The sequence below is a fragment of the Mus caroli genome, unplaced genomic scaffold, assembly GCF_978045245.1.
Source record: "Mus caroli unplaced genomic scaffold, Mus_caroli_1 scaffold_2, whole genome shotgun sequence".
Lineage (NCBI taxonomy): Eukaryota > Metazoa > Chordata > Mammalia > Rodentia > Muridae > Mus > Mus caroli.
The window spans coordinates 108501723-108514493 of NW_028227257.1; the positions used below are offsets into that span (position 1 = coordinate 108501723).

General features: G+C 41.2%; 1 protein-coding gene across 3 annotated transcripts in view; it reads right to left on the bottom strand.

Annotated features, from left to right (window-relative positions):
* The window catches only part of Rapgef4 (Rap guanine nucleotide exchange factor 4), a 292946-nt gene that overhangs the window by 250109 nt on the left and 30066 nt on the right, over window positions 1-12771 (bottom strand). The gene's annotated exons all lie outside the window — the stretch shown is intronic.

Consider the following 12771-nt stretch of genomic DNA (forward strand, 5'->3'; position numbering starts at 1 on the left):
TTTTGGTGGCTGAGGAAATAGTTCATAGGTGAAAGGCTCAGGGCACAAGCGTGAGAATTCCCATTCAGTCACCAACGCCCACATGATCCTGACACTGAGGAGGGAGAAATGGGATTCCTGGGGCTTTGAGCCAGGTAGTCTAGCCAAACCAGTGAGCTCCATATTTGGAGATAGACCCTACCTCAAAAATAAGGTCAAGCACAATTGAGAAACACACCTGAAGTCTGCCTTTGGCCTTTACAAGTTCATGCACACACACACACACATAACCACACATGCTCATATGCATGCACAAATACACACACATGAGCACATACATGCATGCACACACAAATGGTACAGCTGCTGTCTGAATGTTGGTATGACCCTAAAGTCTTCTGTTGAAATTGTAACCTGAAGTGTTAATATTCAGAGATGGGGCCTTGGGGTGGTGATCAAGTCATGAAGCCTCTGCCGTCATGCATTGAGATGTGTCCTTGTCAAAGATAGCTGAAAGAGTTTGCCTGCCCTTTTCACTGTGAAAGGACACAATAAGAAGAGACCATCTATGAAACAGAAAACAAACCCTCATCAGACGATAAACATGCTGGCCTTGTGTCTTAAATATCTCAACCTTCACAACTATGGGTCATCAATTTCTGGGCATAAGTCACCTAGGTATGTCCCAACTTTTCTTAAGTGATGCCAGACTCATGGAAAATTACATTTGCATGCCATGGAGGAGTCAACTGAAGCATGCCCTGCTGTTACCTGATGAATCAGGTGACCCCAGAGGCTCTAAAAACCGGACCCTTGGCTATAACAAAGAAATCTGGGAAGTTCTGGCTTAGAGAATACAATAGCTTCTTATGCCTTCTCAAGACCAAAAGGGGAATTTATGTCCTAAGATGTCAACATTCATTCAGTTTAACAGCTGAATGAATGGCATTGTTAACCATCAGATCCTCACACTAGCCCTATAAGGTGGCTATTATCTTTCTTCATATGCCAAAACTGATCTGAGGTGTTGAAGAATTTCCTGAAAACCCCACAGGCACTGGAAACAACCCAAACTGAGCCCCATCCACTTGGCACCTACTGCTATCATACTTCTATTCAGGGTCAGTCAGAAGTATGTGACTTTCCCTAGGCAGGTGGGGACTGCTTCAAACACCCTCTTACTATTGGTCCATATTTATCTTACATCTAAGCTGGGCAAAAGAGTAGTACCAGCTAGGACAGCCCTGGGGTACTGATCAGTATTGGCTACTGGGCCTCCTCCCTTGATCAGCCAACACACACAAGAGTCATGCATACTGCCACAGACACCACCAGAATTAACCCCATATTCCATTAGTCCCACCTTCATAGAAGGGAGTCAGATTACTGCAGCTAGTCATCATTACATCATCCCTTAACTGAATACCGTATCAGGCTAAGCATAGTTCAGTGAATGAAGACTCCGAGCATGACCACCTGCATCAATCTGGGAGCCACAGAGCAAAAGGACAGAACTGATTCCTGCAGTGTTTTCAATTTCATGTTTTGAGAATTTCAAGCATGAGTTCTGTATTTATATTGTTACTACTATTCCTTCTGTCTCCTTCTGCCATATCCCCCACTTCCCACTCAAAGTCATGACCTCTTTGCTATTTTCCTATTATTTTTACACACACACACACACAACCTACTGAGTCCATTTAGTATTATTTGCATGAACATGTGTTTAGGGGTGACCACTTGGGATTAGAAAACTTAAAGTAAATATTCTTAAAAAGCAATTTTTAAAAAGATGGACTCGCTAGAGACTTGGCGGTGCATGGTGAGCACCTTTACCTGCAGGTGCTTCGCCCAGTCTCTTGCGAGTCCACGATATTGAAAAATTAAAATTTCTAAGAATGAACCTCCATCCTAAAGCAGTGTCCTTATGTGGAGAGTTTTTTTCTTCTTTTAACTAAAAGTTGCCATATAGGGCAAATACCAATACAGCAACCCTCCAAATCTTAAATTTCAGATGAATAGTAATTTTAACACAAGTATATCCTTTCAATAAAAGGGATGTATTCATACTTTTAATTTCCCACTGATCTGAAATTCCAGTTAATCAGTTGACTTGCATTTTATCCAGGAACCCTGGGCAAGCCTGGTTTTCTCCATCTCTCCTTCTGTTGCTGTTTAGAGCTGCTGGGGTGGTGATGACTCAGACAACTGCCTCAGAGCCTAACCTAGCTCTGCTCCTACCTCTGTTGCCTGTGATCTGCCTGCTGTGCACACGCAGGAGTGAGCCAAAGTGCCTCACAGCAACACTGGGAACCTGCTGGCCCAGGCTGACTTTATCCTAAGATTAAAAGTCATCTTGTTACAAGCTCAAAACAAGTTCACTCCTGTTTTTTGTAAAACTTGCATTCTGTCTAAACCTACTTTATGGAATTTGACATGTTCCACACCCTATATTCTGACCTCCACCCTAATAAGATGTCTTGCCAAATAATTTTGAGATGTTCTGCCAAGTTCCCATGTAAACAAAACACCCTTGAAAACATCCTAGCCTTGCAGTTTTAAAGCTAATCTAAACTCCACTTTACCCCGTGTTTGATACTCTTTTCTCAAACACTGCTTTAGGGCAGTAGCCCTGTCTTACAGAAAACTAAGCTTGCTTAATTAGACTAAACAAATTTGAGTCATGGTCTTTACTCTCATTCAGTGGGGTTAACAATTGCAGGGCTCAAGGGATCAAGACCTCAACCCAAATTCTGAAGCCCTTCACTCTGGGCTTCTGCGACTGGAATATTGCCTCAGAGGGTGCACACTTTGAAGATGTTCCAAGACTCCAAAGGTGGATTTTCAGTTTGGCAGATTGTTAGAGCCAAATGCCACACTAAAAAGAAACCAGCAAGCACGTATCTGAGGAGGTCTCCAAGGTAACCGCTAGAAGGTGTCTCCTTCTATGACTGTTTCTGGTAGGGCCATGCCTGGGGGACAGAGAGGTACCCAACAAGGTACTTGAACTCCTCGGGGCACTAGCAAGACTTTGCATTGCCACCTGGGTTTTGGCACCTGGTGTTTTGTTCTGTTTTGTTTGTCATCTGCTCAGGGTTCTAGCAAGAAGTCGTTCTGCCCACTTGGTTCTTGGATACTGAGAGCCAAGATGGAAATCACTCAAGCCTGGCTAAATGTGTGAATGGAGATGCCCACCTCATGTTTTGTTTTGACTGGTCTCTTTGGACCATGTGAACATTCAGTGTTCTATACTTACTAACTTCATTTTTTTTTCTGACTCCATGTTCTTTGTTTACTGGATTCTTTTTCTTTTTCCTTCTTTATTTCCTTTCTTTCCTTTTTTTCCCCCTTGTGTCTGTCTCTTTAAATCTGCTGCGCCAGCCACCTGAAAACTTTCATGCAAAGGTTGTTTTCTCTTCCTGAGTCTGCTTCTAGGTGTTGGCTGTGCCACTCAGGAAGATGAGCAGCAGGAAGCACTTAGAATTGGGGGGGTGAGGGGGGTTGTCTGCAAAAGTGGGAAGGAGTAGACCTGGCAGAAAACACCAGACCAGCACCATAGCAACTTTGGTGGATTTCTATGACTGCTTTAATAACCAGAGTTGACTGCTTTAATAACCAGAGTTCCGAATTTCTACCTCTGAGCCTTCTCTGTTCTCAGGTTACTCCCCATAGTCACTGGATTCAATTTTAAGATATGGATAATATTGAAATACTGTTATTGAAAAGCTGGTTCTCGAGTTGGGTTATGGCTTCCCCATCTCTAGACCCAAACATGGTCTAGAGAAGTTTGACTCACCTTAATCACCTTAATGACAGGTGAGTCTCCTGATTTTGTGACAAGAAGAGAGAGAGCACGTGCAAAACAAAACAAAATAAAGCAGACCATTGATGTTACTTGACCTTTTAAGACTTTTGCTAAAATATAAACTTTGTCTCAAGATCTGTAAATTTATTAGGTATGGTTAAAGATATATAAAGCTATAACAAGAAGTTAATTTAAAACTTATAACAAAAAGAGTTGACAATTAAAATCTATAAATGTGTAATTTTAATTTACTACAGCATACTATATATATGAGTTGGATTCAACTTGTATTTGAAAAAACTGGGAAACAACGTTAAAAGGCTATAATAATTAAAGGTATAATAAACTCTGTTAATACTTTTTATTCCTCAATCAAGATAACACGAATGAGGTTTTGTTTACTATGGTCAATAACTATTTGCTCTTAAAAAGAAACTTAATTGGGCAGGATCAGGTATGGGAGGAGGCAGGGGTAATGTACAGAGAGTCAGGAAACTGAATAGAGGTGTTCAGCAATGGGGGATAGAGAACTGGGGCTAGCCACCAGAAATTCCAAGATGCCAGGAAAACAAGAGGCTCCCAGGACCTAACTGAGATGACATTAGCTGAAATACCCAATAAAGGGGAGGGAGATCCTGTAGAGACCATATCCAGAGGTTAGGCACAGCCCCCAGTTGGGGGATGGGGCCACCCACTCATCTTCAAACTTTAAACCCAGAATTGCTCCTGTCTAAAGGAAATGTGGGGACAAAGAGTGGAGCAAAGACTAAAGGAAAAGCCATCCAGAGACTACCCCACCTGGGGTGGGGGGAAGTCCATCCTATATGCAGACACCAAACAAAGACACTTTTGCTGTTGACAAGAAGTGCTTGCTGACAGGAACTAGATATAGCTGCCTCCTGAGAGGCTCTACAAGAGTCTTACCAATACAGATGCGGATGCTCTGAGCCCACCATTGGACTGAGCATGGGAACCCCAATAGAGGAGTTAAAGGGAAGGACTAAAGGAGCTGAAGGGGTTTGTAACCCCATAGGAAGAACAACAATATCAACCAACCAGACACTCCAGTGCTCTGCAGGACTAAGACACCAACCAAAGAGTACACATGGAGGGACCCATGGCTCCAGCTGCATATGTAGCACAGGATGGTCTTATCTAGCATCAATGGGAGAGGAGGTCCTTGGTCCTGTGAAGGCTCAATGCCCCAGTGTAGGGAATGCTAGGGTAGTGAGGCAGGAGTGGGTGGGTGGGAGGGGAAGCACCCTCACAGAAGCAGGGGAGTGGGATGAGATGGGAGTTTGTGGAGAGGAAACCAGGAAAGGGGATAACATTTGAAATGTAATAAAATATCCAATTTAAAAAAGAAAGAAACTTAATCACCCTACAGACTACCTGCCTCTTAGGAGGTCTGCAGTAACCAGGGGCACAGGTGAGACTCCCTCTAGCCCAAATGCCCACACCATTTGGGACACCCACAGAGCCCAGCTGATGAGGGACCCACCCATCCTGCAGAGCTCCACGTTCCTTTGGGCCATATCTGCTGCCTGATACTCTCCCACACCCTACAGCCTGTATGCCTTTCAGTAGGTCTGCAGTAACCAGGTACACAGCCTGCCTGTCTCCCAGGGGATCTACAATAACCGGTGACATAGGAGGCCTACCTTAATCAGGGGCTTAGTCCTTCCAGTTTGTACCTCCATCTACAACTGGAGCAGACCCTGCCCCTGGAGCCCAGAGCCTGCTTGTTTCCCAGGAGGTTCCCCCAGCCAGGAACACAGGTGGTCTGCTCTAACCAGAGACACAGGAGGCATCCCTAATAAGAAACAACACTGACTGTCTCCCAGGAGACCAGCTCTAACCCAGGTCACAGAGCTCTACCTGCCTCCAAAGAGACTGGTGCCAGTCAGAAGCATCCAGGCCAGTTAACACCAGAGATAACCAGATGGCGAGAGGCAAGCACAAGAACATAAGTAATAAAACCCAATAGAATTTGGTGCCGTCATAACCCAGATCTCCCACCACAGCACTCCTTAAAAGCAAGATTCTGACCTAAAACCACATCTCATGAAGATGATAGAGGCATTTTGCTGTACACACAAAAAAAAAAAAAAAAAAACATACTTCAGTGACAAAGACAGACACTACCTCAGAGTAAAGGGCTAAAAAATGTTTTCCAAGCAAATGGTCCCAAGAAACAAGCTGGAGTTGCCATTCTAATATCCAATAAAATAGACTTTCAACCAAAAGCTAACAAACAAGGTGGGGAAGGAAACTTCATATTCATCAAAGGAAAAAAATCCACCAACAGGAAATCTCAATTCTAACTATCTATACCCCAAATGCAAGGGCACCCACATTAGTAAAAGAAACTTAACTAAAGCTCAAAACATGCATTGAACTTCACACATTAATAGTGGGAGACTTCAACACTCCACTTTCACCAATGAACAGGTCATTGAAGCAGAAACTAAATAGAGACACAGTTAAACTAACAGAAGTTATGAACCAAATAGATTTAACAGACATCTACAGAACATTTTACCCCTCCAAAGAAGAGAATATACCTTCTTCTCAGCACCTCATGGAACCTTCTCCAAAACTGACCATATAATTAGACACACAAGACTTAGCAGATACAAGAAGATTGAAATAATCTCATGCATCCAGACAGATCACCACGGAGTAAGAATGGTCATCAATAACAACAAAAGCAGCAGAAAGCCCACATACTTACAGAAACTGAACAACTCTCTGCTCAATGATAACTTGGTCAGGGAAGAAACAAAGAAAGAAATCAAAGACTTTATAGAATTCAATGAAAATGAAGACACAATATACCAAACTTATGGGACACAATGAAAATAGTGTTAAGAAGAAAATTCATAGCACTAAGTACCTTCATATAGATCCCATACAAGCAAACTAAACAGCACACCTGAAATCTATAGAACAGAAAGAAGCAAACACACCCAAGAGAAGTAGACAGGAAGAAATAGTCAAACTTAGGGCTGAAATTAGCTAGTTAGAAACAAAGAGAAGGATATGAATAATCAACAAAAACAAGAGCTGATTCTTTGAGAAAATCAGCAAGATAGATAAACCCTTAGCCAAACTAACTAAAGATCATAGAGACAATATCCAAATTTAAAAAATCAGAAATGAAAAGGAGATATAACAGCAGAAACTGAGGAAATTCGAAATATCATCAGATCCTACTACAAAAGCCTATACTCAACAAAACTAGAAAATCTAGATGAAATGGATGATTTTCTAGACAGATAACAGGTACCAAAGTTAAATCAAAATCAGGTAAACTATCTAAACAGTACCATAACCCCTAAGGAAATAGAAACAGTCATTTAAAACCACCTAACCAAAGAAAGCCCAGGGCCAGATGGTTTTAGTGCGGAATATACCAGACCTTCAAAAAAGAGCTAATACCAATACCAATACTCCTCAAACTATTCCATAAAACAGAAACAGAAGGAACACTACCTAATTCATTCCATTAAGCCACAGTTACTCTGATACCTAAACCACACAAAGACCCAACAAAGAAAAAGAACTTCAAGTCAATTTCCCTTATGACTATCAATATAAAAATACTCAATAAAATTCTCACAAACTGAATTCAAGAACACATCAAAATTATTATTCACCACAATCAAATAGCCTTTATCCCAGGAATGCAGGGATGGTTCAATATACAAAAATTCATCAACATAATACACTATATAAACAAACTCAAGGGAGAAAAATCACATTATCATCTCTTTAAATGCTGAAAAAGTCTTTGACAAAATAGACACTCCTTCATGTTAAAAGTCTTGGAAAGATCAGGAATTCATGGCACATTCCTAAACATAATAAAAGCACGATATAGCCAACAAATTAAATGGAGAGAAACTAGAAGCAATCCCACTAAAATCCCAAGACAAGGTTGCCCACTCTCTCCCTATCTATTCAATATAGTATTTGAAGTTCTAGCTAGAGCAATTAGACAAAAAAAAGAGATCAAGGGTATACAAATTGAAAAGGAAGAGGTCAAAGTATCACTATTTGCAGATGATATGATAGTATGCATAAGCAACCCACAAAATTCCACCAGAGAATTCCTACAGCTGATAAACAATTTCAGCAAAGTGGTAGGATATAAAATTAACTCAAGCAAATCAGTAGCCTTCCTTTATACAAACAATAAGCAGTTCTGAGAAAGAACTTAGGGAAACAACACCCTTCACAATAGCCACAAATATTATAAAATATCTTGATGTAACTCTTTTTTTGCTTTGGTTTGGTTTTTGGTTTTTCTTTTTGTTTTTTTGAGACAGGGTTTTTCTGTGTAGCCCTGGCTGTCCTGGAACTCACTTTGTAGACCAGGCTGGCCTCGAACTCATAAATCCACCTGCCTCTGCCTCCCTAATGCTGGGATTAAAGGTGTGCGTCACCACACGTGACTTTGGTGTATTCTTACCAAGCAAGTGAAAGATCTGTATGACAAGAACTTCAAATTCCTGAAGAAAGAAATCAAAGAAGATCTCAGAAGATGAAAAGATCTCCCATGCTCATGGATTGTTAGAATTAACATAGTAAAAATGGCCATCCTACCCAAAGCAATCTACAGATTCAATGCAATCTCCATCAAAATTCCAACACAGTTCTTTACAGGCATGGAAAGAACAATTCTCAACTTCATATGAAAAACAAAGAAACTCAAGATATCCAAAACAATTCTCAACAATGAAAGATCTTCTGAGGAAATCATCATTCCTGACCTCAAGCTGTACTACAAAGCAACAGTGATAAAGGCATCATGGTACTGGTACAGAGACAAACAGGTCGATCAATGGAATAGAACTGAAGACCCAGAAATAAACCCACACACCTATGGACACTTGATTTTTGACAGAGAAGCCAAAAAACATACAGTAGAAAAAGAAAGCATCTTCAATAAATGGTATTGGTCTATCTGGCTGGCTGTATGTAGAAGAATGAAAATAGATCCATATTTATCACCTTGCACAAAGCTCAAGTCCAAGTGGATCAAGGACCTCAACATAAAACCAAATGCACTAAATCTAATAGAAAAGAAAGTGTGAAAGAGCCTCGAATTCATTGGCACAGGGGGAATTTCCTGAACAGATGCCAATGGCTCAGACTCTAAGATCAACAATTGATAATTGGGACCTCACAAAACTGAAAGGATTCTGTAAGGCAAAAGACATCATCAATAGGTCAAATCGGCAACCTACAGATTGGGGAAAAAATATCTTCACTAACCCTACATCTGATAGAGGGTCAATAACCAAAATATATAAATAATTCAGTAAGTTAACCTCCAAAAAACCCAAATAACCCAATTTAAAAATGGGATACAGAGCTAAACAGAGAATTCACAACTGAAGAATCTTAAATGGCCCAAGAAGCACTTAAAGAAATGTTCAAAGTCCATAGTCATCAGGGAAATGCAAATCAAAACGACCCTGAGATTCCACATTACACCAATCAGAATGGTTAAGATCAAAAACTCAAGTGACAGCACATGCTATTGAGAATGTGGAGAAAAAAAAAAAAAAACACTCTCCCATTGCTGGTGGGATTACAGGTGATACAACCACTCTAGAAATCAATCTGGCAGTTCCTCAGAAAATTGGGAAAAGTTCTACCTGAAGACCCAACTATAATACTCTTGGGCATATACCCAAAAGACGCCCCACTATACCACAAGGACACATGCTCCACTATGTTCATAGTAGTCTTGTAGTAGCCAGAATCTGGAAACAACCCAGATTCTGGAACCACAGAAAATGTGGTTCATTTACACAATGGAAATACTACTCAGTGATTAAAAATGAGAAAGTCATGAATTTTGCAGGCAAATGGATGGAACTAGAAGATGTCCTGAATGAGGTAATCCAGACCCAAAAGGACATGCATGGTATGTATTCACTGATAAGCGAATATTAGCCAACAAGTACAGAATACCTAGGATACAACTGTAGACTGTAGGAAGTATAACAAGCAGAAAGCCCTAAGACAGGATGTTTAAATCCCGCTTAGAAGAGGGAAGAACATAATCACAGGAGGCAAAGGGAAGGAGGGAGGGAAGGACTTGGGTGGGTCATGGGAGGGGAAAACGAGAATGGGATAGGGTATGGGGTGGGGGTGGGGGGCAGGAGAGAAGCCCAGAGGACCAAGAGAATAAATGGAAATATGCAACCTCAGGGGTGGGAGATGAGGGGACCCTCTAGAAAGGACCAGAGACCCTGGAGTTGAGAGACTCATGACTCAATAGGTGTGACCTTAGCCAAAAGGCCCAACAATGGGAGAGGGAACTCAAAGAGTCCACCTCCAGTAGATAAACAGGGTCTCAAGTGGAGGGACGGGGTTACTAACCCACAGTCAAAATTTCTGACCCAGAACTGTTCCTGTCTAAAAGAACTGCTGACAACAGTCAGCAGGGACTGGCATGCTTAGTTGGTCTTCTGATTAAAATATAATGTAACAGAGGTTTAATGCTATGAGATAGGTGAAAGTGGGAAGAAGAAGAAAAAAAAACAAAACAAAAAACAACCTCTATTATTCCAGACACAAGATGAAAAAGCCATAGAGTTCATATTGGCTTACAGGCAATTCTGCTAGGCTCCTCCCAGGGACCTAGCAGCTGCATATGTCCTCATCTGCCACCATTGCATGCTGCCTGGTGCCTGTGGGTACAAAAGGACTGCTCCACCACCCCAGCACTCTCTCTCCCCGTTCTCATGTGCTCCTGGCCGGTCTATTTCTCCCACTTTCTGTCCTTCTTTCTGTCCTTCTCTGTCCCTGCTTCCTCTTCCCCCATGACGCTGCTCCTCTGTCTGCCTCTAACCATCTCTCTAGGCCCTCACTCCTTTCCCTTTTCCCAAATAAGCCCCCGTTATACCAAGTCTGTCTCATGGTGTGATTCTCAGGGAGGTGCACCTTGGCATGGGCCCTGCCAAGTACTCCATCCCCCATCCCGCCCCCCCCATTATATTTCATAACAGGAACAAACCTATAAGCACAAAAACTTAAGATATATTCTTTTTAAGCACAAAGGCCCAACCGAAGTCCGTTACTGTGCCTAGCAAGGGTCTTCCCCCACCCCATGGATTACTTCCTCTTTGCTGTTTTTGTGCAAAAAGGGAGGACTTTTGCTGCCAGACATTTCCAGAACGCTACATGAAATGATTCTAGGTAGGTAGCCTTAGATATCTGCAAATGCGCGTGTGATTTTCATCACCTGAAAAATCCAATAAGCATCTTAAAAGGGTCTCATAGGAGCAGGCGCCTACCGAGGGTCCCAGTGAAAATGAGTAAGAGGCTCCAAAGCAAAACAGTGGAAAGATGGTAAATAAAGGACAAAATTAAAAAGAAAGGGAGAGAGGAAATGAGGATTTAAACACGCAGGTCCCACGGTGAGCTCTAGAAGAAAGCTGCATCTTAAAGTCTGCCTTGACTTGAAACAAAGACCGCTAACTTAGGCGATGCGCACAAGCCTGTTGCTGGCTCTACAGGACTATGATAGGATGGAAGACCAGATACTCCCGCTGTGTAGGTGCTGCTTATTGGCAGCAAACTATGCAAAACCATAGAACTGGCTCCTGCTGCTGGAGAACGTGAGACATTAATGCTACTGTGTTTCCTGTTACAATTTTCTATTGGGTCTACAGCAGTCTAAAATCCCCACCGTAAATTTACTGTTTCTAAGGGCTAATGTTAAAATGAAAATGCTAATCTGTTTAAAACTAAGTTTGAGTTCTAATCTTATAAAAGGTACTAGCTTGTTGTAAAAAGCTAATAAGGGTTAAAACACACAAGTTAATAGTCACTGAAAAATGATCAGATTCTTTAATATGTTCAGAATTATATTTATAGTCATGCTAAATACAAAATGTAACTTTTTACAGAAATAAACTTTATCATTCTATATATGTTTCAAAGTTAAGCCTAAAGCAAATAACTAAAAACATATGAAAATTTATTTAAAGTCAAGTATACTTAACAGATGACCCTCAAAAACTTTTCAGAGATCTGCCAAATATGGTATTTAAATTTTTAATAGAAAAGGCTTTCTATGAGAGACAGAAAAGCCAGGTCAGAGGTGATCCTAAGGTGTCCAAAAAAGACAGGCGGGGCACAGACCTGGATCGTGGTGATGCTAACCACTGAGCAAACTGTGGGCACTTGGGTTGACTGCCCTACTCTGCTTAAGTCAAGGTAGACCAATTTCCAAGTTCCCTATCCACAAGAAAATCTCTCAGACTTTCTGGGTCTGGCAGCTGAAGGTCTACTCTGTCTTATGCAGCAATTAAAGATGCAGTGTTGTCCTGTGTCCATTTTAAGTTTATACTAACGGATATAGCATCCAAAGATTAAAAAATAATGTAAATATATTATAAAGGTCTAAAAATGATTTAAAATTTAAAAAGTAAAAGTTTCAGATTTCTTCCCCCTCTGGAATACTAAGATTTCAAAGGTTCAGAGTTTTAACATTGATCAATGGACTTCTGATAAGGTGGTGAAGCGCTGACTGCTATGATCAGCCACAAGCTCAAGAATTTAAATTTCCTTTGGTTGTCTTTTAAATATAAACTTAAAGATGCTTTTCATCATGCTAAAAAAAAAAATCTAAATCCAATCTATATCCATCCCTCTATGCTCCTGGCCTTTGACTAACATTCTAGTCTTCACGGGCCCTGACAACAACATCCTAATTTCAGCTGACAGGCAGTTACAGAAAAGAATCCGCTAGTCCCTATCTTCAGCAAAGGCTGGGATGTCAGGTCAAAAGGAAACTCCTTCACAAAGGAGGCCAAGTGGCCACATAGAGTGCCTTTTGGCATACCAGGCTCCCTCGTTGTCAAAAGGTGCCTGTGAACACAAAATAAACCAACAAGTAGATTCATCAGAAGTTCTGCAATATGATAGGACACCTGATCTGCTCAATACAGAGCAAAAAGGACGGC